This window comes from Betta splendens, unplaced genomic scaffold (genome assembly GCF_900634795.4).
Source record: "Betta splendens unplaced genomic scaffold, fBetSpl5.4 scaffold_29, whole genome shotgun sequence".
NCBI classification, from domain to species: Eukaryota; Metazoa; Chordata; class Actinopteri; order Anabantiformes; family Osphronemidae; genus Betta; species Betta splendens.
In genome coordinates this window covers 664,758-689,726 of record NW_026577848.1, presented here as the reverse complement: position 1 = coordinate 689,726, position 24,969 = coordinate 664,758, and the positions used below count along the sequence as shown (strand labels likewise).

General features: G+C 47.1%; 2 protein-coding genes across 11 annotated transcripts in view; both read right to left on the bottom strand.

Moving 5' to 3' along the window:
* Positions 1-24,969, bottom strand: part of LOC121202064 (NACHT, LRR and PYD domains-containing protein 12-like) — a 290,159-nt gene that overhangs the window by 101,066 nt on the left and 164,124 nt on the right. The gene's annotated exons all lie outside the window — the stretch shown is intronic.
* LOC114850805 (NLR family CARD domain-containing protein 3-like) overlaps positions 1-24,969 on the bottom strand; it is a 78,489-nt gene that overhangs the window by 28,597 nt on the left and 24,923 nt on the right. Inside the window, exons 1-2 of one of the 3 annotated variants that reach the window (XM_055506712.1) lie at positions 19,326-19,356; positions 3,960-4,071 (exon numbers count right to left, since the gene is read on the bottom strand). The exons of 1 other annotated variant lie outside the window; for it this stretch is intronic. The gene's annotated coding sequence lies outside the window, so the exon portion shown is untranslated. Of the gene's footprint in view, positions 1-3,959; positions 4,072-19,018; positions 19,189-19,325; positions 19,357-24,969 lie in introns of those variants that run through there. One more of the 3 variants, XM_055506711.1, reaches the window with a different exon arrangement.

Here is a 24,969-nt window from a genome sequence, read left to right as displayed (position 1 = left end):
GAGGTTTGTCAGCAGCTCATCCACTGAGGTGGACTCTGTGACGTCACGTTGACCCGTCTCCTTCTCACTGGTGCTACAGTCCAGTTGGAGGCGACTCTCGTCCAGTCCATCAAACACAAACAGAAGTTTGAATCTGCTCTTGTCATAGTTGCTGTTTCCTGATGACTGTAGATGTGTAAAGATGTAATTCAGAGCCTCCAGGCTGATAGACTCAGTTTCTGGGATACATTCATGAATGAGCTCTGACAAACTAAACTTCTGTCCCTTCAGTGGATTCAGTTGACGGAAGGTGAAGGGGAAAATCAGATGCATGTCTTGATTGGACCTTTGTTGGGTCCAGTCCAACACAAACTTGTTCACAAGGACTGTTTTTCCAATCCCAGCGATTCCATTGGTCAACACTGTTCTGATGCGTCTGTATTCACCAGGGGGATGTTTGAACAGGTCACTGGGCTTCACTGGCTCCTCTGCTGATCTTTGCTTCTGCTGTGTCATCTCAACCTGTTGGACCTCATGCTGTGTGTTGATGTGTGAATCCGGCCCAGCTGTGATGTACAGCTCTGTGTAGATGTCATCCAGACGTTGGTCGACTTCTGACCAGCCTGGTTTCACACACAGAAACTGGTCTTGGAGGTTTGATTGAAGCATCTGCTGGTAATATGTGATGGGAAACATCAGATCTGGGTCCAACAAGACACAAAGAAGACAAAGTGTGAGGTGTCACAAAAGCCTGAAACACAAAGAAGAACTTTGCTGTATCTAATTATTAAATCCTGGTCCACATTTAACCAGCTTAACCTCAAACACATCAGTAAATGTGTGATTGTGTCTGTGATGTTAAATGTTGATAAATCCTCTTACTCTGCAGACAGTCAGCCAGCTCCTCCTGCTTCATTCTCCTCAGGAAGTTCACTATGATCTTCAGAAACGCGTCTCTGCTGCTCTTCCTCTGATCTTCATCCTCACTATCCAACTCCTCCTCATCCTCCCTCTGACTCTCTAAGCATTCTGGGTAATTTGGACTCAGAACCTTCTGTATCTTCTTCAGCTCCTTCTTCACAAACGTGACAATGTTTTCCTCCAGCAGCTGGAACAGAAACTAAATGAATGACCTGATCCAACTAAAACCATGGAGCCAAACATCAGATCCATGTTGGACACACTGACATCCACTGGTCTAAAAAGTGCAGCATAAAGATGATTGAACACAACACATGAACAGTAGTAGTTGTACATGTACAGACCATAAATATGGAGTCCAGCTGTGTTTGGTGCTGCTGGACAGACTGAGCACTGGGAACCTCTGAGCTCTGCTGGTCCACTCTGTGGAGGAACCATGAAGAATGAGTCCACACAGAGACACACACAAGGTAAAGGTCCATGAAGTGATGTTGGATGTGAGCAGTGAGTCAGAGACTCCCTGTAGTGGTGAAGGTTTACTGTCAGTCAGTGGCTTCAGTCTCAGCTCTGAACAACATATATCTCTGCCTCCATCACTGAACAAGGCTGAAGTGTTGGAACAAGGAGTCTGCTGGGATCAGACTGGTTGTACTGGGCAGCTCCCAGTGGAAATATGTTTTTTTTTTTTTTTTTTTTTTTTTTTTTTTTTTTTTTTTGTTCTGTCCAGCAGTTAAGCAAGCAGCATATATTACGCTGAATGCCATATTGTGATGGACAGCTTTGCTTTAACAAGAAGAGTATATATAGAATATATATACTCTTCCTGATTTATGGTTTATTTAATGGTTTATTTAGCTAATCCAAAATGTGTGTGATGTTGCTGTGTTGGTGGACAGGTTAGGGATCTGCTTTAGGGTGTGTATGCGGGAGGGGGGGGGGGAAGGGGGGGTAAGGGGTGCAACCAGCTGCTGAAACCATGCAAATCTGTTAAGTAAACAATCGGAGCAAAAAAAAAAATAAAATAAATAAAATAAATAAGAAGCATGGATGTACTTTAGGCTAACACATTCATAACTAAACAATTTTTGTGCTGTGGTTTACCTTGGAGATTAATACTAATACCAATAATAGTGCTAAGGTATGTGCACATACTAATACAAACATATACATACAATATACATACATATGTGCATTATTATACATATCCCATACTACTTAATAAAAGTCATGACATACAACACCACAAATTCCATATTCACACATTATTCATGTTGGTAGTGATAAGTATCAATAATACTTACAGTTGGATTTGGAAAGTGTCCCACTACAAGGTTAGTAAGGCTGTAGCTTAACATTATTCACCCAAAGGGTGAGGCAGACGTTGGTGCATGAACAATGCCACTTGTGGAAGCCAGGGTGATGGGAGATGGGAGGGGCTCCGCCACTACGCCCATCCAGCAAGCAGAGGAAGGAATCCTAGCAGCCAGGGAGCACACACACCTTCAGTTCCAGGAGGGCAGGTGTTGCGACCCAAGCCGCCCACACAGAGCCCCCCAGGCAGAGCTGCAGCAGCCACAGAGACAGCACCCGAGGCCAGAGTGGGCCACCGGGGGTCAACGCTGTCCGCCCCATGAGAACCAGGGGCAAACACTCCCCCCGGCGGGAGGGTCGGCCTGAAAGAGTAGAGCCCGAGGACCCACGGTCCGTAGGGAGGCCGCCAGAAGATGCCCCCGCGCCCAGAGTGGGGCCCGCCCCCAGTCCACCACCCCCACACGGGCGGAGCGGGGCCTACCCCATCGGCCCGACCTCATCCCCTGGCGCTACAGCGGCCTGCAGCACAAGGCCAGCAATTGGTGGGGTCAGCAGAAAAGAGACCACCCAGGCAGACGATCATCGTACCCCGGGCGAAAAACCGGACCCCCCACACTTCAACCGCACCACACGCATACCAACTCACACAAACACAGATGCATACACCCACCCACATGTGCAACACACATCATCACATCAACACACACACACACCATAGACTTCCTCACAACAAATTAGTCAATCATACGTGAACCAATGCACTCTCAGATACATTCTCCCACCCACACCATTCGCTTGATCACATTCGTGGGGAGGGTAGGTCTCCGGCCTGCCGTCCATGTGGCCCCAGGCAGGGACCGCAGCTCATCCCGAGCCCCGACCAACCCCCCCAACCCGGAGGAGGCAGAGGGCAGCAGAAAAAGGCACCCCAGAACCCTGCAACCCAGCTTGGACGTGAGTGTGTGGAACTAAAGTTCACTGAAGGTGGGTGACACCTCCAGGAGCACAACCGCTGTGGAAATATGTTGAACTAGGAACATTTTACTACTTCCTACATTCATTCATGCTGTAGTTGGACGTCGGCTCTGGTGTCGACACTGAGGACAAACAGTCGTCTCCACTGCAACAACATCACAACTAAAGTCTCCAGTAGTAACTTCAATTTACTGCTGCAAGTGAAGAAGCTTTAGACATTTGACCAAAACCTTCATGTAGAGACGTCAATAAACAGATTTGATCAGAGATGATCAGCTGCTTCCTTTGACATCAGCACTTCATTAGAAGAGGAGCAGCCCCTGAGACCCTCTACAGGATCAGAGCTTTAGCTACTGCTGGATGGAGATTTGATCAATGATCAGAGTGAAGAAAGCTTCTCCTTCACATCAACACTTCAAACACAATTTAACCAGATCAACAAATGAAAACAACACAAATGTTTATCATCAGAGAAAGTTTACATAAGATTGTTTAGAATGACTCAAAGTGACAACAACTCACTGTGAGTCTGATACAGGTTGGTCTTTGAAATTAATAACACCATCCTTTGACCAGTCTCTCTTGAAGGACACACAGCTGGGTCCAGGTCCAGGTTCAGGTCCAGGTTCAGGTCCAGGTCCAGGTCCAGCAGATCCTCGTCTCTGTTGGGACCTGAGAGAAAAACACATACGGTGACTCTCACACATTGAGTCCTAAATGAGCAGTAACAGTAAATCAGTGATGTGTGTGTGACTTGGAGACAGAATCATCACCTCTGAGCTTTGTTCTGGTTCTCGTGGTCCCCACACAGACTGGTTTTAGAGGGAGGGGCTCCCTCCTCTCTGTCCTTACACTGATTCATGCTGCTGGATTCACACTTTCTACCTTCATGTGGAGAAGAAACACAAATGACTTGAACTCAGTAAATTACAGAGACGACCCTTAACTAACACAATGACTCTGACTGTAATTGCTGAGTACACTGAACAGTGCAGAGACACGCGTTAACGCAAGACTGTTGTTGATGCCGACGATACATGTCAATGCAGTTTATTTTTATTCATAATATTTGTAAAATCCGTTGCTCACTGACTTTGAATACAAATACAGACCACGATGGGTCACTGAAGGAGCGGGCTGTTGATCGGTACTGGCCTGAGATATACTGCTTAACCAATCAGAGCTTTTAGGGGTGGGGCCTAAAACCGTGCAGCGCTCACTGAACTGTAAGCGAATAGAGCCGAGAGCAGATAAAATGAGAAAGATAAAAGGTGTCTATAAAAAAGGACAACTGTTGCTCTCACCGGAGAGTAGTAGTGAAATAAAAATAAGCAATATACTATTTACTATACTATAAGGAATATACCATACAATATACTATTTTTTTTGTTAATCGCTATTAATGATTTTAATCATTGCCCAACAGTAGTTTAATGCTTTTGGATTGAACTGCTACCAAAAATTCTATTAAAATTCTTCGTTATGTTTTGTTTCTTCCGGGCTATAGTTTTACGGCATTGTCCAGACTTAAAGCTACTCCAGGTGGTTTGGGATGAACTGGACAGAAGAGTGAAAGCAAAGCATCCTACAAGATTCAGGGGAACTTCTGTAACGAGTTAAAGAACTTTCAGCTGTTTTTTCTGCCAAAGGAGATGAATCAACACAGCTTCATATCATCTGACTGGAAGTATTGTGGACATGAGTTATACCAGTATGAACATGGATTAAAGGGAACTCTCTGACTTGGAAGCTTGTCTGCTGGCGTTCTGGGACTTTTCTCTATCTTTGCTTAGATAGAACTGGATGGATTCTGTCTGTGGATCAGTCCTTATCTCCCACAAATGCGTGAAGAGCATCAGAGCTCAGCAGCAACACTCTGTCCAACATGGTTCTAGAATGATTTCACTTTTAAATGGAGTGTGAACTGTGTTCAAGTGTTTTACAGAACTGACTGAAGGAACCGCTTCTAAGAGCTTTTTCTAACATAAAGTGTGATGAAGGTGAACTGGTCACCAGCACATAGAGAAGGTTTAAACCCAGAGCCTGGTTTCCTCGCTCACTGTTTCAGAACCTCAGTGTCCAGCAGCTCACCTGGTCTGTCCACACATCACAGACAAGAAAGAAGTGAAACTGATCTGCTTAACAAAACATCTATCTATTCAGATAGTAGTATCTGAAAACAGTTTGATGTTTAACACAAATCTAAATCAGACACCCCTATAAATTCTTTTTTGTACTCCTAAGTATGGGAAACACTGTTTACATCAGTTTGTTTAGATCCTGTAGTGATGGAGAAGTCAATGTGCTGCTTCCTGCTTCCAACAGCTGAACGCGTCACAGTTAAAGTGGTGTAATGGAAAAATTGTACTTTTATGCTTCTTGTGTTCATTTCTGACTCTGTATAGCAACCATGCATTCTTGTTGATTAGACTCAGAACGGAACATTTTTAGACAAACAATCTCTCTCCCTCTCAAGGTTCGGTCGCACATTAAGTGCTGACATCTAATGTTGTGTTTGACTGACCGATTGTTTATGGCCTGTGTTTGCCTTTTACCCCTGGTCTCTGGCTCCTTTCTATTTGATGCCTCACCAGACCCAAGGCTGTAAACCTCGTGCATTCTCTGCTTCCCTTCCCTTCTGATAGCATGGCACCCAGGATGCAGGAGTGAAAGTGTAAACATCCTCACCCACAGTGCAATAGGGAGATTCCACCAGGCCCCGGGAGAAGGGTTAAAAGGCAGAGACAACCTCAGAACGGGGTGATCTCAGCATTATACCTCCGTGGTGTATGTTCAGATCTCCCCAGCTGGCTTTTTGATTTGCTTTCCTCATTATTTTTCATTTTCTTTATTATTTCAATAAATCGCACAAAAGGACAACTCTCTCATCTGCCTTTAATCTTTACCTTTACCAGACTGTGTCAGGGATATTCAGAAAGCCCTACAATCTACAATATGGCACTGAAAGACAGCCTGGATGATCTTGTCTTGTCCCCAGGCACCGCCCTGCTGCAGTACGTTGACGACTTGATGATCTGCACTGAGGATCAGGAAACTTGCACAGTTGACACGATCAAGCTGCTGAAACACCTGCATGCTGCTGGACACAGAGCAAGTCTGTCTAAATTATAGTTATATATATATATATATATATATATGCCCCGTTAGGGCAAATAAGCATCCTGTTATGTCGGCAGCTGGGCTTTCTGGTTTTGGGCTTTTATTGTCGTGGATTTTGTTTTGCTTCCGGTTGTTTCGTTCCTGTTCCTTGGCTTGTTGATTGTTTTCACCGGTGCCTCATTAGTCGGACTATTTAGCCCTTCCGTTTCCGAGGCATCCTTGTCGGTTTATTGTTCGCCCACAGCTGTTTGAAGCCGTCCAGGTTTGATCAAGTTATTTCGCCTTGTGACCATAGTCCTCGCTGTTGTATTTTTGTTTCACGTTGACTTAGATTTTGTTTGTGCTGGCCACGCCAGTGTTCCGTACTTTGTACGCGCTTTGAGTTTACGGTTTTTTTTCTGTTCGCACGGTGAGCATTTTGCCCGTGCCATTTCGGACTAAAAAGGACACTGACGTGAGGACGGTCCTCCGTCGTTCGGATCGCGCGCTACTAGCCGTCGGACCCGGTATTGTTACGTGAAGCGCTGTGCGCGCACCATTGTGCTCCTCCACAGACACCGTGGGAAGGAACCTCCGGAGTAACGCTGGAACGAGGACCCGGTCTCCACAGCCACGCCATCGCTGTTCCTCAACCTGCCTCATGCTCGGAGCTTCACCTCGCGTTTGCCCTGTTTTACCAGGTAGTACCGTTCAGTGAAGACAAGTCCAGGTGTATGCTGGACACTGTCCAGTATATAACTTGCCTTATTACTTACCTTCTCTCTCTCTCTCTCTCGGTACTCAGGGACGCTACTATCTAGGACGAGTTTACGCCCACGCACCCTTGTTTCCTTTTTTTCTGTAAATAAAACCCTTTTGTGTGCATACTAGGTCTCTGACTCGGTTCTGTGGAACACTCCCTGGGGGTCCAGCTGCGCATTTAATGGTGCACAGGGTAACATTTCTCTGACAGAATAAACCGACCAACGACCCTATGGACCCCCCAGAACCGACGATGAAGGCATGGCAAGCCGGTATTGAGTCGATATTAGTAGAGCAAGGTAACCAGATAACGCGGATTGCGCAGTCCCTCTCACAGTTAAGCTCTATGGTCTCTCAGACATGTACCGCTCCCACTCTGCTAGATCCGGCCGCCATTCCACTCCCTGCCTCGCCGCCTCGGCTTCAGGTTGGTACCGCTGAGCCACGGTTACATCCCCCGGCACGTTACAGCGGCGAGCCCGGGGGAAGCCGCTCTTTCCTTACTCAATGTGATATTATGATTCAGCTACAGCCTTCAGCTTTCCCCTCAGAGTCCTCCAAGGTGGCATACGTGTTAACCTTGCTAGGAGGTAGAGCGGCAGCTTGGGGAACAGCAGCGTGGCGGAGAAGGGAGAGCTACTGCGATACCTTAAAAGCCTTTGGTGATCAACTCTCCCGAATCTTTGACCCAGTTCGGCCCCAGACGGAGGCATTACACGGACTGGCGGGCCTTTCTCAGGGACATCGGCCGCTCGTGGACTATGTGATCCAGTTCCGCACCCTCGCAGCAGACAGCAGGTGGAATGACTACGCCCTTTATGATCAGTTTTATTTAGGCCTCAGCGACCGTATTAAGGATGCGCTATCTTATCGGGAGGAACCCCAGACCCTGGACGACCTCATCGAGGCTGCTACCAGGGCGGAGCAGCGTCATAAGGAGAGACAGTATGGGCGGAGTGGTTCCCGTGCCACCCCTACACATAATGCTTTTACCAGTTCTGTACATAATTTCCCACAGCAGCAGCAGGGAACGTGTCCATCCCCGGAACCGATGCAGCTGGGGCGACAGCGCCTCACCACGGAGGAACGAGAGCGACGCCGTCAGAAAAGACTGTGTTACTACTGTGGTGAGTCAGGACATTTTGTGTTGCATTGTCCAGCAAAAGGGGTGGCTCAGTAGCCTCCGTGGAGGTGCTACTGAGCCGTTCTTTGGTCAAAGCCTCCACCGTCAGACCACGGACCCAGGTGGTGATCGGTTCAGGACCGTTCCAAAGGACTGTGACTGTGTTGATTGATTCAGGAGCTGACGCTAACTTCATCACGGAGACCCTGGCCAAGGAGCTTCACCTAACCCCTGAACCACTGAGTCAGGCCTTACAGGTCAGATCACTGAATCGAACATTTTTGCACAACGTTACCCACATCACTGTTCCTGTATTCCTGTCAATGGGTAATCACCAGGAAAGGATCTCCTTTCATATTGTTGACATGGCTGAACCACCATTAGTCCTAGGAATCCCATGGCTCCAGCTGCATAACCCCCATATAGATTGGGTAACAGGAAAGGTTCTGGGGTGGAGCACGGCCTGCCACGCCTCCTGCCTTCTCTCCGCTCGCCCCTCCAGGGCGGTCTACGTACATGAAGACTGTTATCCAGACCTCTCCAGGGTTCCCCAAGCATATCATGACCTCAAGGAAGTCTTCAATAAGGCCAAGGCGGTCACCCTCCCACCACACCGGCCTTACGACTGCGCAATTGACCTTCTACCGGGACACACCCCCCCCAGGGGTCGTTTGTTTTCACTGTCCGGTCCGGAGAAGGCGGCGATGGAATCCTACATCCAGGAGTCCTTATCTGCAGGTATCATTCGGCCGTCGACCTCGCCTGCAGGGGCAGGTTTCCTTTTTGTCGGGAAGAAGGATGGGGGCGTAAGACCGTGCATAGATTACAGGGGCCTTAATGCTATCACGGTAAAAAACAGATATCCTCTACCTTGATCGCCACTGCTTTTGAACTGTTGAAGGGTGCACGAATCTTTACCAAGTTAGACCTGCGTAATGCATACCACCTAGTGCGCATCAAGGAGGGGGACGAGTGGAAGACTGCTTTTAACACACCCACAGGCCATTTTGAATACCTCGTCATGCCATTTGGCCTAACGAATGCCCCAGCCGTTTTTCAAAACATGGTTAATGATGTCTTGGGGGATATGTTGAATAAGTTTGTTTTTGTATACCTTGACGATATTCTCATTTTCTCAAAGTCTGAGACCGAGCACTTCCAGCATGTCCGAGCGGTTCTTCAGCGTCTCCTCCAGAACCAGCTATATGTTAAGGCTGAGAAGTGTGAGTATCATGTGTCCAAGACGTCCTTTTTGGGTTTTGTTATTAGCCCAGAGAGGATTGCTATGGACCCTGATAAAGTGCAAGCCGTTAGAGAATGGCCGGTGCCCACAGATAGGAAGCAACTACAACGGTTCCTGGGGTTTGCAAATTTTTATAGAAAGTTCATTAAGGGATACAGCGGGGTGGCAGCACCACTGCACAAGTTGACATCACCTAAGACAAAGTTCTTGTGGTTCCCAGAAGCCAGGGATGCATTTGAGAAACTGAAGACCCTGTTTACAACCGCTCCTATTCTCACACTCCCCGACCCAAATCTGCCATTTGTCGTCGAGGTTGATGCCTCGGACTGTGGGGTGGGAGCAGTGCTATCCCAGCGCTCGCCTTCAGATTCAAAGATTCACCCCTGCGCTTTTTTTTCCAAGAAACTGTCCCCCCCTGAAAGAAACTACGATGTGGGCAACCGGGAGCTGCTGGCAGTCAAGTTGGCCCTAGAGGAATGGAGACACTGGCTAGAGGGTTCGGCTCACCCTTTCACGGTTCTAACAGACCATAAGAACTTGGAGTACCTCAAGTCGGCTAAGAGACTGAATTCCCGCCAGGCTAGGTGGTCGATCTTTTTTGAGCGTTTTGCTTTCACCCTGTCTTTCAGACCTGGTACTCTGAATAGTAAGGCGGATGCTCTGTCTCGTATTCATGCCCCATCTGACCCTCCGGATAGGTCAAAGTTCATTCTCCCAGGCTCAGTTAGGTTGGGCGCTGCACGCACCGGTTTGGAGGAGAGTGTCATCGGCGCGAATCAAGGTACCTCAGCACCTTCAGGTTGCCCTGATCACTGTCTCTTTGTCCCTGCAGAACTCAGATCACGGGTCTTGCAGGTCTGTCACGACTCCCGCCTTGCTGTGCATCCGGGGGCAGCACGCACCGTACGAGCGGTGCTCCAACGGTTCTGGTGGCCTACAGTGCGGAAGGATGTGCGAGAGTATGTTGCCGCCTGTCCCGCATGCTCCAGGTCGAAGGCTGGCCACCAGGCTCCAGCAGGGCACCTACATCCCCTGCCCGTTCCAAAACGCCCATGGTCTCATTTATCCATGGACTTTGTCACTGGGCTGCCTCCTTCCAACGGGAACACTGTGGTCCTCATGGTTGTGGATAGATTTTCAAAGATGGTGCACTTTGTTGCACTCCCCAAGTTGCCATCGTCCTCTGAGACGGCTCAAGTGATGATTGACCATGTTTTCAGGCTCCACGGCATCCCGGAGGATGTGGTCTCTGACCGGGGGCCTCAGTTCACCGCCAAGTTCTGGAGCGAGTTTTGTCGGCTGCTGGGTGTCTCTGTCAGCCTATCATCGGGCTACCATCCCCAGTCTAATGGGCAGGCCGAGCGTTTGAACCAGGAACTGGGAACGGGTCTTAGACTGTTGTGCTCTGACAATCCAGGAGCGTGGTCTAAGAATCTGACCTGGGTGGAGTATGCCCATAACAGCCAGCCTTCCGCCTCTACGGGACTGTCTCCTTTCCAGGTAGTTTACGGCTATCAACCACCGTTGTTTGAACCGCAGGTGTTGGATGCCATGGTCCCCTCCGCTGCTGCGTCTGTCCGCCGTTGTCACCTAGCCTGGCGTAAGGCGCGCCAGGCTCTGCTTTCCTCTGTTTCTCTCTATCAACGCCGTCCTGCTCCCACCTATCGCCCAGGACAGAAGGTGTGGCTGGCCTCCAGGGACATTCCTCTAAAGGTGGAGAGTCCCAAGCTGGCGCCGCGTTTTATTGGGCCCTTTCCTGTCTCTAAGGTGATCAACCCTGTGTGTGTCAGACTTCGTCTTCCTCGGTCGTTGCGTATCCATCCCACGTTTCATGTATCTCGTATCAAGCCGGTGCAAGCCTGTCCGTTGGTCCCCTCCTCCAGGCCCCCTCCGCCCGCCCGGCTCATTGGCGGGGGGCCTGCTTATGTGGTGCGTCGTATCCTCCGTTCCCGGCGCAGGGGGCGTGGTGTGCAGTATTTGGTGGATTGGGAGGGGTATGGGCCGGAGGAGCGCTGCTGGGTCCCGCGGGGCTTCATCCTGGATCCCGCTCTCCTGCGGGAGTTTCACGCTGCCCACCCCGATCAGCCCTGTCGGCCGTCAGGAGTCGGCCGTTGAGGAGGGGGTTCTGTTATGTCGGCAGCTGGGCTTTCTGGTTTTGGGCTTTTATTGTCGTGGATTTTGTTTTGCTTCCGGTTGTTTCGTTCCTGTTCCTTGGCTTGTTGATTGTTTTCACCGGTGCCTCATTAGTCGGACTATTTAGCCCTTCCGTTTCCGAGGCATCCTTGTCGGTTTATTGTTCGCCCACAGCTGTTTGAAGCCGTCCAGGTTTGATCAAGTTATTTCGCCTTGTGACCATAGTCCTCGCTGTTGTATTTTTGTTTCACGTTGACTTAGATTTTGTTTGTGCTGGCCACGCCAGTGTTCCGTACTTTGTACGCGCTTTGAGTTTACGGTTTTTTTTCTGTTCGCACGGTGAGCATTTTGCCCGTGCCATTTCGGACTAAAAAGGACACTGACGTGAGGACGGTCCTCCGTCGTTCGGATCGCGCGCTACTAGCCGTCGGACCCGGTATTGTTACGTGAAGCGCTGTGCGCGCACCATTGTGCTCCTCCACAGACACCGTGGGAAGGAACCTCCGGAGTAACGCTGGAACGAGGACCCGGTCTCCACAGCCACGCCATCGCTGTTCCTCAACCTGCCTCATGCTCGGAGCTTCACCTCGCGTTTGCCCTGTTTTACCAGGTAGTACCGTTCAGTGAAGACAAGTCCAGGTGTATGCTGGACACTGTCCAGTATATAACTTGCCTTATTACTTACCTCCTCTCTCTCTCTCTCTCGGTACTCAGGGACGCTACTATCTAGGACGAGTTTACGCCCACGCACCCTTGTTTCCTTTTTTTCTGTAAATAAAACCCTTTTGTGTGCATACTAGGTCTCTGACTCGGTTCTGTGGAACACTCCCTGGGGGTCCAGCTGCGCATTTAATGGTGCACAGGGTAACATTTCTCTGACACATCCAGTGTGGGTCCTTGGGCAAGACCCTTCAAGCTACCGCCTACCTCATATCATGAGAGACAATGAACCACATGAGATACCGGCTCAGACGTCGCCCGGTCTAACAAGGTCTGCGTCAGGTGTTGGGGAACCAGAGCACCTTGACGAGAAATGGGCTACTGGAACAAGAAAGAAATGGCTAAGATGCGAGAACAGAGAACTGTTGGAATGCTACTACTCAAGTAACCCTAGTCAGAGGGGTTACATGAAAAGAATGTGTGGCGAATGGGAACGGAGAAACCCACATTCAAGACTGACTGCGAAACAACTAGTAGCTCAGTGTTCCAACATCCACAAACGGCAACTGCTATCACAACTTGAGATTGACGAGGTACAACACAAATGCTACGGCAAGGGGGAGCCAGGACGCCAGGTCAGAGGGGAGGTTTCACCATCTCCCCAACCGGAAATTGGGTACAAAGCCCCAATGAGCACAGATACGCTGAGCGAGGCAGCGACTGACCTGAAAGATAAGATCATGGCGAGATTGAACAGGCAACCCCGAACCCCACTACAACGGCTAAGTGAAGTACCATCAGAAAGTCTCATGGAAGATGTGAATGCAGCATTGAGAGCGATCCCTACCACAACAATCACAGAAACCAACGAGCTGATATACGCTTCAGCATCAGTGATCCTAGAGGTGCTTGGCTATAAGAGCAACCATGGGAGCCATGAGAAACAATACCCACCATGGAAACGAAGGTTGGAGGCAAAAATCAAGGCAGCTCGGAGGGAAGTGAGCCAAATGACAGAGGCCCAGAGAGGTGCAATGAAAAGACCGATGCCCAAGAGGTACAGCCAGATGACCATACCTGAAGCACTCGAAACTGCCAAGCAAAGGCTACAAGCCTTGGCCAGCCGCCTAAAGAGATACACCAGAGACAACGAAGCCAGACGAATAAACCGGCTGTTCGCAACACAACCTGCGAAAGTGTACTCTCAATGGCAGGGTAATAACAACAGAGCAGACCCACCAAGGCTGGAAACTGAACAGTACTGGAAGGGTATATGGGAAAGGGAGGCGTCACACAACAGTGATGCACAGTGGCTGGTGGATCTGAGGGAAGACCACAGCAACCTCCCTGAACAGAATCCAGTGACTATCACAGTGGCAGACATCCAACAAAGAGTCTCAGGTATGAAAAACTGGACAGCACCTGGCCCTGACATGATCCACGCCTACTGGCTAAAGAAGCTCACTGCAATCCATGAGCGCCTGGCAGCACAAATGAACCAGCTGCTAAGGGATGGGACTCACCCTGAATGACTAACCATAGGGCGAACGATCCTGATAATGAAGGATCCCTCAAAGGGTACAGTCCCATCCAACTACCGGCCAATAACCTGTCTCTCCACAACATGGAAGCTCATGTCAGGCATCATCGCAGCTAAGATAAGTGGGCACATGAGTCAATACATGAGCGAAGCACAGAAGGGCATTGGTAAGGATACCAGAGGAGCCAAACACTAACTCCTGGTTGACAGAACAGTCGCCCAAGACTGCAGAATGCGACACACCAACCTGTGCACAGCCTGGATCGACTACAAGAAAGCCTATGACTCAATGCCACACACATGGATCACTGAATGCTTGGAGCTGTACAACATCAACAGAACTCTAAGGACCTTCATTGCAAACTCAATGAGGTTGTGGAGAACCACCCTTGAAGCCAATGGGAAGCCACTTGCCCAAGTATCCATCAAATGTGGCATATACCAAGGAGATGCACTGTCCCCACTGCTGTTCTGCATAGGTCTGAACCCCCTCAGCCAAATAATAAACAAGACTGGCTATGGATACCGACTCCGGAACGGGGCCACCATAAGTCACCTCCTCTACATGGATGACATCAAGCTGTACGCCAAGAGTGAGCGAGACATCGACTCACTGATCCACACCACCAGGATCTACAGCTCGGACATTGGGATGTCATTCGGACTCGAGAAATGTGGGAGGATGGTGACAAAGAGAGGCAAGGTAATCCACACAGAAGGGGTCTCACTCCCAGAAGGAACAATAGCAGACATTGAGGACAGTTACAAGTACCTTGGAATACCACAGGCAAACGGCAACCTTGAACAGGCAACAAGGAATGCGGCAACAGCCAAATACCTCCAACGAGTAAGGCAAGTCCTAAGGAGCCAGCTCAATGGCAAGAACAAATCCCGGGCAATAAACAGCTACGCCCTGCCAGTGATCAGATACCCTGCGGGAATAATAAGGTGGCCAAAGGAAGAGATACAGACCACAGATGTTAAGACACGAAAGCTCCTCACCATGCATGGAGGGTTCCACCCCAAATCCAGCACCCTGAGACTGTACGCTAGCCGCAAGGAAGGAGGCCGAGGACTAGTGAGCGTGAGAGCCACTATCCAGGATGAAACATCCAAGATGCATAAGTACATCAAGGATAAGGCCCCGACAGATGACGTGCTGAGTGAATGTCTCAGGCAGTGGAGAACGGAGGATGAGATGCTGGAAGAGGGAGCATCATGGGAGGACAAGCCCTTACACGGGATGTACCACCGGAACATAACTGAAGTGGCTGATCTCAACAAATCCTACCAATGGCTTGAAAGGGCTGGGCTGAAGGACAGCACAGAGGCACTCATCCTGGCCGCACAGGAGCAGGCCCTGAGCACCAGAGCCATAGAGGCCCAGATCTACCACACCAGACAAGACCCAAGGTGTAGACTGTGCAAAGAGGCCCCTGAGACGATCCAGCACATAACTGCAGGGTGTAAGATGCTGGCAGGGAAAGCATACATGGAACGCCATAACCAAGTGGCTGGCATAGTATACAGGAACATCTGTGCAGAGTATGGACTGGAAACCCCAAGGTCAAAGTGGGAAACACCTCCCAAGGTGGTAGAGAACGAGCGAGCCAAGATCCTGTGGGACTTCCAGATACAGACAGACAGAATGGTAATGGCGAACCAACCAGACATCGTGGTGGTGGACAAAGAACAGAGGAAAGCCGTAGTGGTGGATGTGGCAATACCAAGCGATGGCAACATCAGGAAAAAGGAGCATGAGAAACTAGAGAAATACCAAGGGCTCAGAGAAGAACTGGAGAAGGCTTGGAAGGTGAAGGCCACAGTGGTGCCTGTGGTGATCGGAGCACTTGGGGCAGTGACCCCCAAACTGGAGGAGTGGCTACAACAGATCCCTGGAATAACATCCGATATCTCAGTACAGAAAAGTGCAGTCCTAGGAACAGCAAGGATACTGCGCAGAACCCTCAAGCTTCCTGGCCTCTGGTAGAGGACTTGGTAGAGGACCAAGCTTGGAAAGTGGATGTGACCACCCACGTGGGGTGAGAAGGGAGTTAGTATATATACATACATATATATATATATATATATATATATATATATATATATATATATATATATATATATATATATATATATATATATATATATATATATATATATATATATATATATATATATATATATATATATATATATATATATATAAAGCATACATAAAGCATATATATGAGAGAGAGAGAGAGAGAGAGAGAGAGAGAGAGAGAGAGAGATAACCGAAATGAGCGTCTTAAATGTAAAGTAGTTTATTACTGAACTTAAAGTTATTAATGTCTAAGCAAGTAGAAAATTACAGGTGTTATGAATACAACGCCCTTTAGTCAAACATTCACATGGATATTTTATTTGTTTTAATTATACTGTATTGTATGTATTACTGTATTGTAATGTTTAGCTCTAAATTTACTGGCATTTTTTGACAACTGACAAAGACCAAAAGCTTCCTTAGTCTGAGGGAAGTTCCATATCATCCTCCAGTTTGGCTTCACTTCACACTTGCAAAGAAGTGGCTCGTTACGTGAACAAAAGACACAAAAGTGAGTAGGTGTGATGAACCCTCCCCCAAGAAGCACACCACACTGAAAGAGTTGACATGACTCAACTTCCACACAACTTCACCTGAGCCATGAAAACCAGATATATTTGTAAACTGCTTAAAAAGAAAATTCTTCATGGATCCATAATTTTAAAGGTTCCACTCAAATCAAGGCTCTGTTAACATAATGCTGTATGAAGGAATTTAGTTGCTGTCTATACAGTAGGTCTCCCTCAGAGGACCAACAGCCTAGTGGTTAAGGCACAGAAGCTCCCAGCTAGAGACTCCTGGTGTAAACGTGCCTCTGGTGTCTTTTGTTTACCACACAAATTCAAGTGACACAAAATACAGAGATCTGCATACATATGTGTTATGAGTTATGCCAGCTGATATTCTTTCAGTTCTGTGTCATTTCAGTCACCTTTTACTGCCAAATGTCACAGCAATCGGCTGATTGTAATTTTCAAGTTAATTTACAGACTTTTCTTAAAGCAGAAACATTACCAAAAGTGCAGGAACCTTCAGTCTGAGTAAAGGCACTATCCTCTATTTACATTAGGCTTCACTTCACACCTGTAAAGAACTGGCTCATCAGTTGAACAAAGGACTGTGAGAAGGTGTGAAGATCATGTCCCCCATGAAGGACATATAATGTAGAAGCTGCTTGAGAAACATTTCTGCTCTAAAAGAATGTAGTGACCCAACTTTCAGACAACTTGGTTTAGAAAATGGTCAAATGAACTGGACGTTTATAAAATCTGTGAATAAAACTTGTTAAAAAGAAAGTGTTAAGTCTATGGCTTTAGGATATAAAAGTTTCTTATTTTAAACCACCAACTAACAAAAACAGTTTAATTAAAAACGGTGGGTGAGAAGTTGTGTGCTTTAACCACTAGGCTCTTTTAAGTGATGGATGGATGAAGTAGTTCACAAATGTATCTGGTTACATCAGGTAACAGCACTGCAGGACTCTGGTGCTTTGGGGAGAAGGGGGTGGTGTTAAACCAGTCTAACTGGTGCTGTGGATGGTCGTTCTGTCTGAAAAGAGGCTCTCTATTGTTATGTTCATCTAAGCTTGATTAGAACATTGAAATGTTCTTTTTTTAATTTAAAACAGCTCCTGAAGCAGGCAGACTGACACACACTACATTCAAGTGAATAAGAATAATATATAAATTGAGAATTTAATAATTTCATTTGTGAAGTCCAACTCAACCTAATACAGCCAGTAACTGATAAAACTCCAGAAGGTAGTTTGGCAGCTGTAGTAGCGTGAGCTGCCGATGCTTATCTATGATTAAAAAAAAGTTAGTACAACATTTAATTCTGAAATGAAGTCAACTGTTCCAGTTTTCTCAACTTTTTAGTTCACTGTTTACACAGACTATTGTCTGTCTGTCTGTTTGTCTGTCTGCCCTAGCAAACAGTGTAGAACTGACGTTATCAGATCTATGTCCTGTCCTCAGAACTGTGCCTATACTTGCTGTTTGACCCTAACTCTACGGGTCAGATACTAAAGCTCCACCTTTTGGTTTTACCCTGGAATTGCGTCTTTGGTGCTAAAATGGGGGTGGCCTCATTAACATTTTTAACACCTTCCCCAGATAGACCAAGGAGGGGGGCTGCTGACAGTCGGCTGATGAGGGTGTGATAAGTGTGTGATCAGCGTCAGAAGAGTGACTGACAGTCGACTGAAATTAGCGAAAATGAACCGCTCCATCTGTACCTTCCTAGGTCACATCATCACCGCTGAAGGGAAATCCATTTCACCTAAAAGAGCTGAAGCTATTCAGAACCTGCCTAAACCGTGCACATACAAACAGCTTATGTCCTTTTTAGGCATGTGCTCTTATTGCAGGAATTTCATTCCTAACTGCGCCGTCTTGGAGGCTCCGCTTAGAGCGTCTTCTGCATCCACCACCCGCCTCATGTGGACATCTGAGGCTGAACAGGCGTTCACCGACCTCAAACTAGCTCTTCAGTCGGCTCCTACTTTGGGTCTACCTGACCCTACGCGACCTTTATTCCAAAATTTCAACCACACGTGGTCACTGAAAAACTCAACACCAACAGGAAAGCAGAAAACTAACACATTTCTGGACCTCAGTCTGAGAGTTTGCTCCTGTACCTGGATAAGCTGATCACTGGGGCTCTGCCTGTGTTTACAGGAAATCAGACGCCTCGTACAAAATAATGTTGCTAACACAACGTAACCAATGTAGAGAAGCTGTTAACTGAGACAAACAACAGAACAACTAATGAGTAGCTTTAAAACATAAAGCTGTTTTGTAGCATCAGCAGATATTTCACCACTGATTTATTAAGAAGCTGAGTTAGAATATATATAATATCTCCACATGGTTTTAATAAGTTATGTCCTTATAATTTTCTTGTTAGTTGATTTCAGTGATTAATGTTTGTGTTTCTTACATTATCACATGAATAATGACAGTTTGTGTTTAATCTCTGACACAGCACATAAAATGGAATATTACATAAAACAGTTGGCTACCAGTTAACGTGGTCGCTGGAAAACTCAAAACACCAAGAGGAAAGGAGAAACTCAGCAGAAGCAGAAAAGCACCATGTTTCTGGACCTCATTCAGTCTGAGCGGTCAGTACCACCGACTGTGAGCTCAGAACTAGAACCAGGACAAATAACAACTAGAGCCAGACCCTGAACACCAACTCCCCACATCCGATTCTTGTCAGTGTTAGTTTGACAGAAGTGGATTGTGTCTCTCCAAACTGAGGTCCTCAGGGCCGGTGCCCCTGCTGGTTTTCCAACTCCCTTCTGATTACGTTGAACATGTGTTTTCAGTCGGCTCATCCAGCTGCTGATTGACTTAACACACCTGATCTAGGTAACCAGCAGGCTCTGGGAAGGAGAGTTGGAAAACCAGGAAGGGGCTGGTTTGAGTTTGACATCTCTGTTCTACATTAACAAACAGACTCAGTCACAGTAATGTTGTTAAACACTCACCTCCTCAACTTTTCTCCTTCCTCTTGGTGTTTAATTTAATTTTCCTTCTTCTGCTTTGTTTTCTCTAAATAGAGTCTGAAGTCCCTGAACACCTTCGGTCTTTGCTTGCTGGATCACATGATCACAGTGGCTCCGCCCCCTCTCTATTTGCAGGAAACCAGGTGAGTCTACAGGAACAAATTCTTACTGTCTGACGCAGCACATAAATAGGGAACATTCCATAAAACCTGTTAAAGTGGTTTTTAGCTGCAGCAGCAGTTTGTCTGCATCTCCAGCTGCTTGTTTCAGCATGTAGCTAGTAGTAGTAAGTATCATGCTCTACACTCTTTCCAGCTGATCTGTTGGAGCCAGTAAAATATTTACATTTTTCATCTCCTGATATCTTTACTGCTTAAATTACATGGTGCTGTTCCTAGATGCAACGACACAAAGTAATTGAGTTGATTCCAGCTTGTATGTGTGTTATTCTCTACTAAGCAGCTAAAATTAAAATTGACTTGCTAACCATTAGACTTTGGAGCAAAAATCTTGTTGTCATGTTTTTGACTTCCCTGGATTAAAAGTAAAGATGTTGATCCATATTTATTCAAATTTAAAGATTTTACTGAATTTATGAATGTGCTTTGAGTAAAATAATTTCATAAGTATCATTTTTTCATTGTAGTCCACCTGTGAGTCTCTGCCTCCTGTTGACTGTCAGTGGAATTGAGGAGATCCTCAAACCAAGCGATTTGCCAGAATCTCTTTGAGGCCGACCTCACTGTAGTGCTGTGTTGTACAGTCTGATGTCTGTGGGAGGAATGACCTGCAGTAGCTCCTTCCTGCACTGTGGGTGTAACAATGTGGTGCTGAAGGAGCTGCTCAGAGCCTCTACAGTGGTGCAGGGGGTGGAGGGTTCTCCATGATGGATGTTAGTTTACAGCATCCTTCTGTCCACCACCTCCTCCATGGACTCCAGTGTGCAGCCCAGGACAGAACCAGAACCTTTCTGAACCAGCTTGTTGAGTCTCTTCCTGTCTCTGCCTTAACTGCCTCCCCCCCAGCACACAACTCCATACAGGACTACTGAGGCCACCACAGTGTCATAGAAAGTCCTTAGCAGCTGTCTGCACACACCAAAGGACCTCAGTCTCCTCAGCAGGTGGAGGCCACTCTGGCCCTGTTTATACAGAGAGTCTGTGTTGTTTGACCAGTCCAGTTTATTGTTAAAGTGAACACCCAGGTATCAATGTTTCATACCTGGGAATCCCATCCCCCCCTGCGAACGCTGCCGCGGCGTGTGACGTCATACAGACGGCCGTCTCCAACCTGCAGTACAGATGTCCTGACGCTTTCTTTATGATCTCTGGTGACTTTAATCACATCAGCCTCAACAAGTCACTTCCTACATTCACGTGGACACTCATGTACCTCATAAAACCTTTCGCTGCTTTCCTAACAACAAACCATGGGTCGGTCGTGACATCAAAGCCGCCCTGAATGAAAAGAAGAAAGCATTCAGGTCATTCAGGGAGGCAGCGAGGAGAGTCCAGAGAGCTGTCAGTCAAAACCAGGGAGGGGAAGGAGGCTCAGAGGAGGAAACTGGAACACTTCAGAACAACAACACCAGGGAAGTGTGGAGGGACACGAGGACCATCACTGGCTACAAGTCGAGCAGCAGGTGACTGAGGGGTCCAAGGACAGGGCCACCAACTTAATACCTTCTTTAACAGACTCCAGGTTGGGCCATAAACGCCCCGCTGCCCACGATAGCCCCCCCTCACATCACCCACAGGACTCATCCACCCCCACCTCACACACAGTCACAGCAGATCAGGTGAGAAAGGAGCTGAACAAGCTTCATCCAACAAAGGCTGCAGGACCTGATGGAATCAGCCCAAGGTGCTGAAAGTCTGTGCTCCAGCTTTGTGGTGTCCTCCAACACATCTTCAACCTAAGCCTCCAGCTGGAGACAGTTCCTCTTAGCTGGAAAAAGCCATGCATTGTGCAGTGAATCAGACGGACTCCATGCGTTCTCTGGTCAAACCCTCAGTCGACCCCCTCCAGTTCACATATCAACCCCATAGGAGTGGATGACGCCATCACACATCTGCTCCATCGCACCTACAACCACCTGGACAAGCCTGGCCTCAGTGAGGATCATGTTCTTTGGTTTCTCCAGTGCATTTAACAGCATCCAGCCTGCGCTGCTGAGAGAAACTGAAGGACATGCAGGTGGAGCCCCCCCTGATCTCATGGATCATGGACCACCTCACCAACCGCCCCCAGTACGTCCGCCTGCAGAACTGTGTGTCTGACACCGTGCTCTGCAGCACAGGAGCTCCACAGGGGACAGTCCTGTCTCCTTCCTCTTCAGCTGTAGCTGAGAGGAGGATGCTGCTCCAACTCCTCTCCATCCTAGACACCACCTCCACCCCTACACAGTGTGTGGCTGGACAGAGTAGCACCTTCAGCCAGAGGCTGATCCGTATTAGGTGCTCCACAGAACGACACTGGAGATACTTCCTACCGGTGCCATCAGTCTGTACAACTCCTCCTCTGTCTGTGAGGGCTGATCTTCATCCATGCAATAACATGTATAATAAAACTTTAGCTAGTGATTAAATGTAATTAGACAATAGTAATTAGGCGTGATGTGAGTGTGTAGATGTGTTAGCATTCGTGTTTTTAATCTCCCTTCCTTCTTGTGTGCACCTCCATCTGTGACAGCGATCAAAGTGTGCAAAATAAAATCTTAATGAAACCCTGTCAATTACTGTATAGATTCAGATTTGATCCATTTACGTTCAATCCAGATCCCGTTTTTATGTTGCTGCAAAGAACAGCTCCAATGACCCAAACGTTACTGATCCTCATGTGTGTGTGACTCATGGTGTGACTCTGATGACGTCACATGAAAACTGGTTACTTCTAAACCAGAATCACTTCATTCCAGAAAAGATTTGCAACTAAAGGCTGCCTGGTGACACGCACAGTGTTCAGTACCTGTCTAGGTCTTGGTCATGTGACTGCTCCCTGTGGACGATGGGTCAAATGCAGAATTCAGTTTTCCTACTGTGGAAATAATAAAGATTTTTTTTAATAATTTCTAATTTAAACATACAACCAGATCCAATTACTCTACCTTTTGCTTCCCAAGACTGTTCAGTTTCACATATATTGTAATCCAGTCAATGAAAACAGATTCAATCAAGTGTCACACTAGATGTTGTGTTTGTGTTTTTTTTTTTAATTTGCGTCTGTCAGGAATAAAAGGTCCTGTTTCTATATTTGTCCACGAGCTGCACTGCACTTGGCCTCTTGCAGACCTCTGCAGATTATTCAGTTCTAGGACTTTTGCAGCCATTTGCAAAAAACAACTTTGAATTAACATGGAGTCACCACTGTGACGTCAACAAAGCCAGCAGCTTTTAATTCATTCTGGTCATTTTCTAAAGTCATTCAATGTCTTCTATGTTTTTATTTTTGTGTCTGTCTCAAACTGTTGTTTGAGAATTAAAGCATCAAACAGCAGCAACGAGGACACAGGTTATACAGGAAAGATGCTTTATAAACAATCTGTCTGTGACCATAACGTCTACTTCATATTACAACACTAGAGCATTAATGTGTGAAAACACGATTTATACAAAAATCAGGTTTTCTTTAACAAGAAGAATTGCAGTCAACACTGTCCCCGATATCTAACTACTGCAACACACACTTTATTTCCCACATGATCCTGGTGGACTGGACACAGAACAGCTGGTCTCAGATCAGTTCACACTGAGACTCGTCTCCACTGGTTCTGGTTCCTCTGTCAGTCAGTTCTGGATGAAGCTCAGCTCCCAGTAACATGGACCAGTCAGAACCTCCACACACACGCTGCTGCTGCTTCTACATCTGGATCATCTCCAGCTGCAGAGAGAATGAGAGAGCAGAGAGCAGATCAGTGAGTGTCTACAGAGACTCCCTTCATCATCTGTCACATCCAGGACAAAGAGCAGCAGGACTTCAGTCGTGTTCACAGCACAAGTGGAGCAGCTGTTAAGCTTCCTTTTAACTCATTGGTCTGAGCTCAGTTGGTAGAGCGTCAGACACAGAAGGCAAAGGTTTGATCCCCCGCCTCAGCATCAGGTGTGTCCTTGAGCAAGACACTTCGCACTAGAGCGCCCTCATGTGGTGGAAAATAAAGGGGAAAGTAAAGGAATTTCCTTTCCTTTAACGTCTTGGACTGAAGCGTCAAGTCTGCTGAATCTGCACATTTCCCTCTAGTCCACAGTGAAACAAACTGCTGAGTCATGGCTGTAGAGACGACTTCCTGTTGGTCCATCACAGACAGAGTTGCTGTGTGGTGACCAACATCTTCTCTGCTTTGAAACATCAGCTGACACAGAAACATGAGAAGCTTTGGAGCAAACTAATGACAGAAGGACACAGACACAGATGTGATGACTGGACTTCAGCAGAGGTTCTGCTCTGGACCAGCACCACATGGTTACTACATGGAACCATGGTTCTATCAGCCAGACTGATCTCAGAGCTGTGACACACATGAACCTGATCAGTAGTTAGTGTTGATGCTACGACACTTTGATGAGTGACTGGAGCTTTACAGGAAACACTGGATCTCTGCTGTGACACTAACTGAGTTTAGTCCAATACTACTGAAAGCAGCACAGACTGACTCCAACCTCTACTGACCTCAGAGTCTGCAGTCCACAGTCTGGACTCTGCACCAGGTCACGAAGAGGCTTCACTGATGAATCCTGCAGGTTGTTCTCTCTCAGGTCCAGTTGTATTAAATGTGACGGGTTGGACTTCAGAGCTGAGACCAGAGAATCACAGCTGATCTCTGACAAACTGCAGCAACTCAATCTGAATAAAGAGTCAAAGATGTGGATCAAAGCATTAATAATGAGTCAGATTTGTCCTGATCACTGATGTTTAGTCTAAAATGAGCAGAGTGATTTTGTGCTTGTGTTGTTGTGTCGTCATGATCTCAGCTTCTACACATCATCCACATGTCAGTACAACATTCATACACCTGTTGATGTCAGCACTGATTCACAAGCTGCTGTTGACCTCAGTCACATCTGGAATCAGTAGAGAAGCTGTGAAGGCTTCATCCCAGTCAACAAACATTTTGATGACAACTCAGTGAAATGAAGTGAAAGAAGAATGTGATGAACACTGGGAGTCCCAGCATTTTTCTTTCCTCGAAGGACTTCCCAACGGTAGGTTAAGAGACTGACACACTTTAGCTAAAATCCTAAATGAGCCATGAACGGCTTCTATTGTTCCATAAATGGGGCAGTTCCCCCCACGGCAAGGGGGTGTTCACGCTGAGCTAGTTCAACAAAACCTGTGTTTTCTGTCACAAGCTGTGCTGTGGTCATCCAAACTGCCTGTGATGGAGACATGAAAACACACAGTACCAGCATTTCTTACTGTACTGTACAATCTTACTGTTGTATCAGGATCAGACTCAATTAGCTGAAGCAGTTTACTTAGCTCAGTTGGTAGAGTGGAGGTCTCAAGAAGCATTATGCTATTATGTCACTTTTTTACACAGCAAAACATACAATAAATTTAAAGATAAAGTCAATAAACTGAGCTACCAGGCTATCCAGGTTCAAGCCCACCATAGCACCAAGTGTGTCCT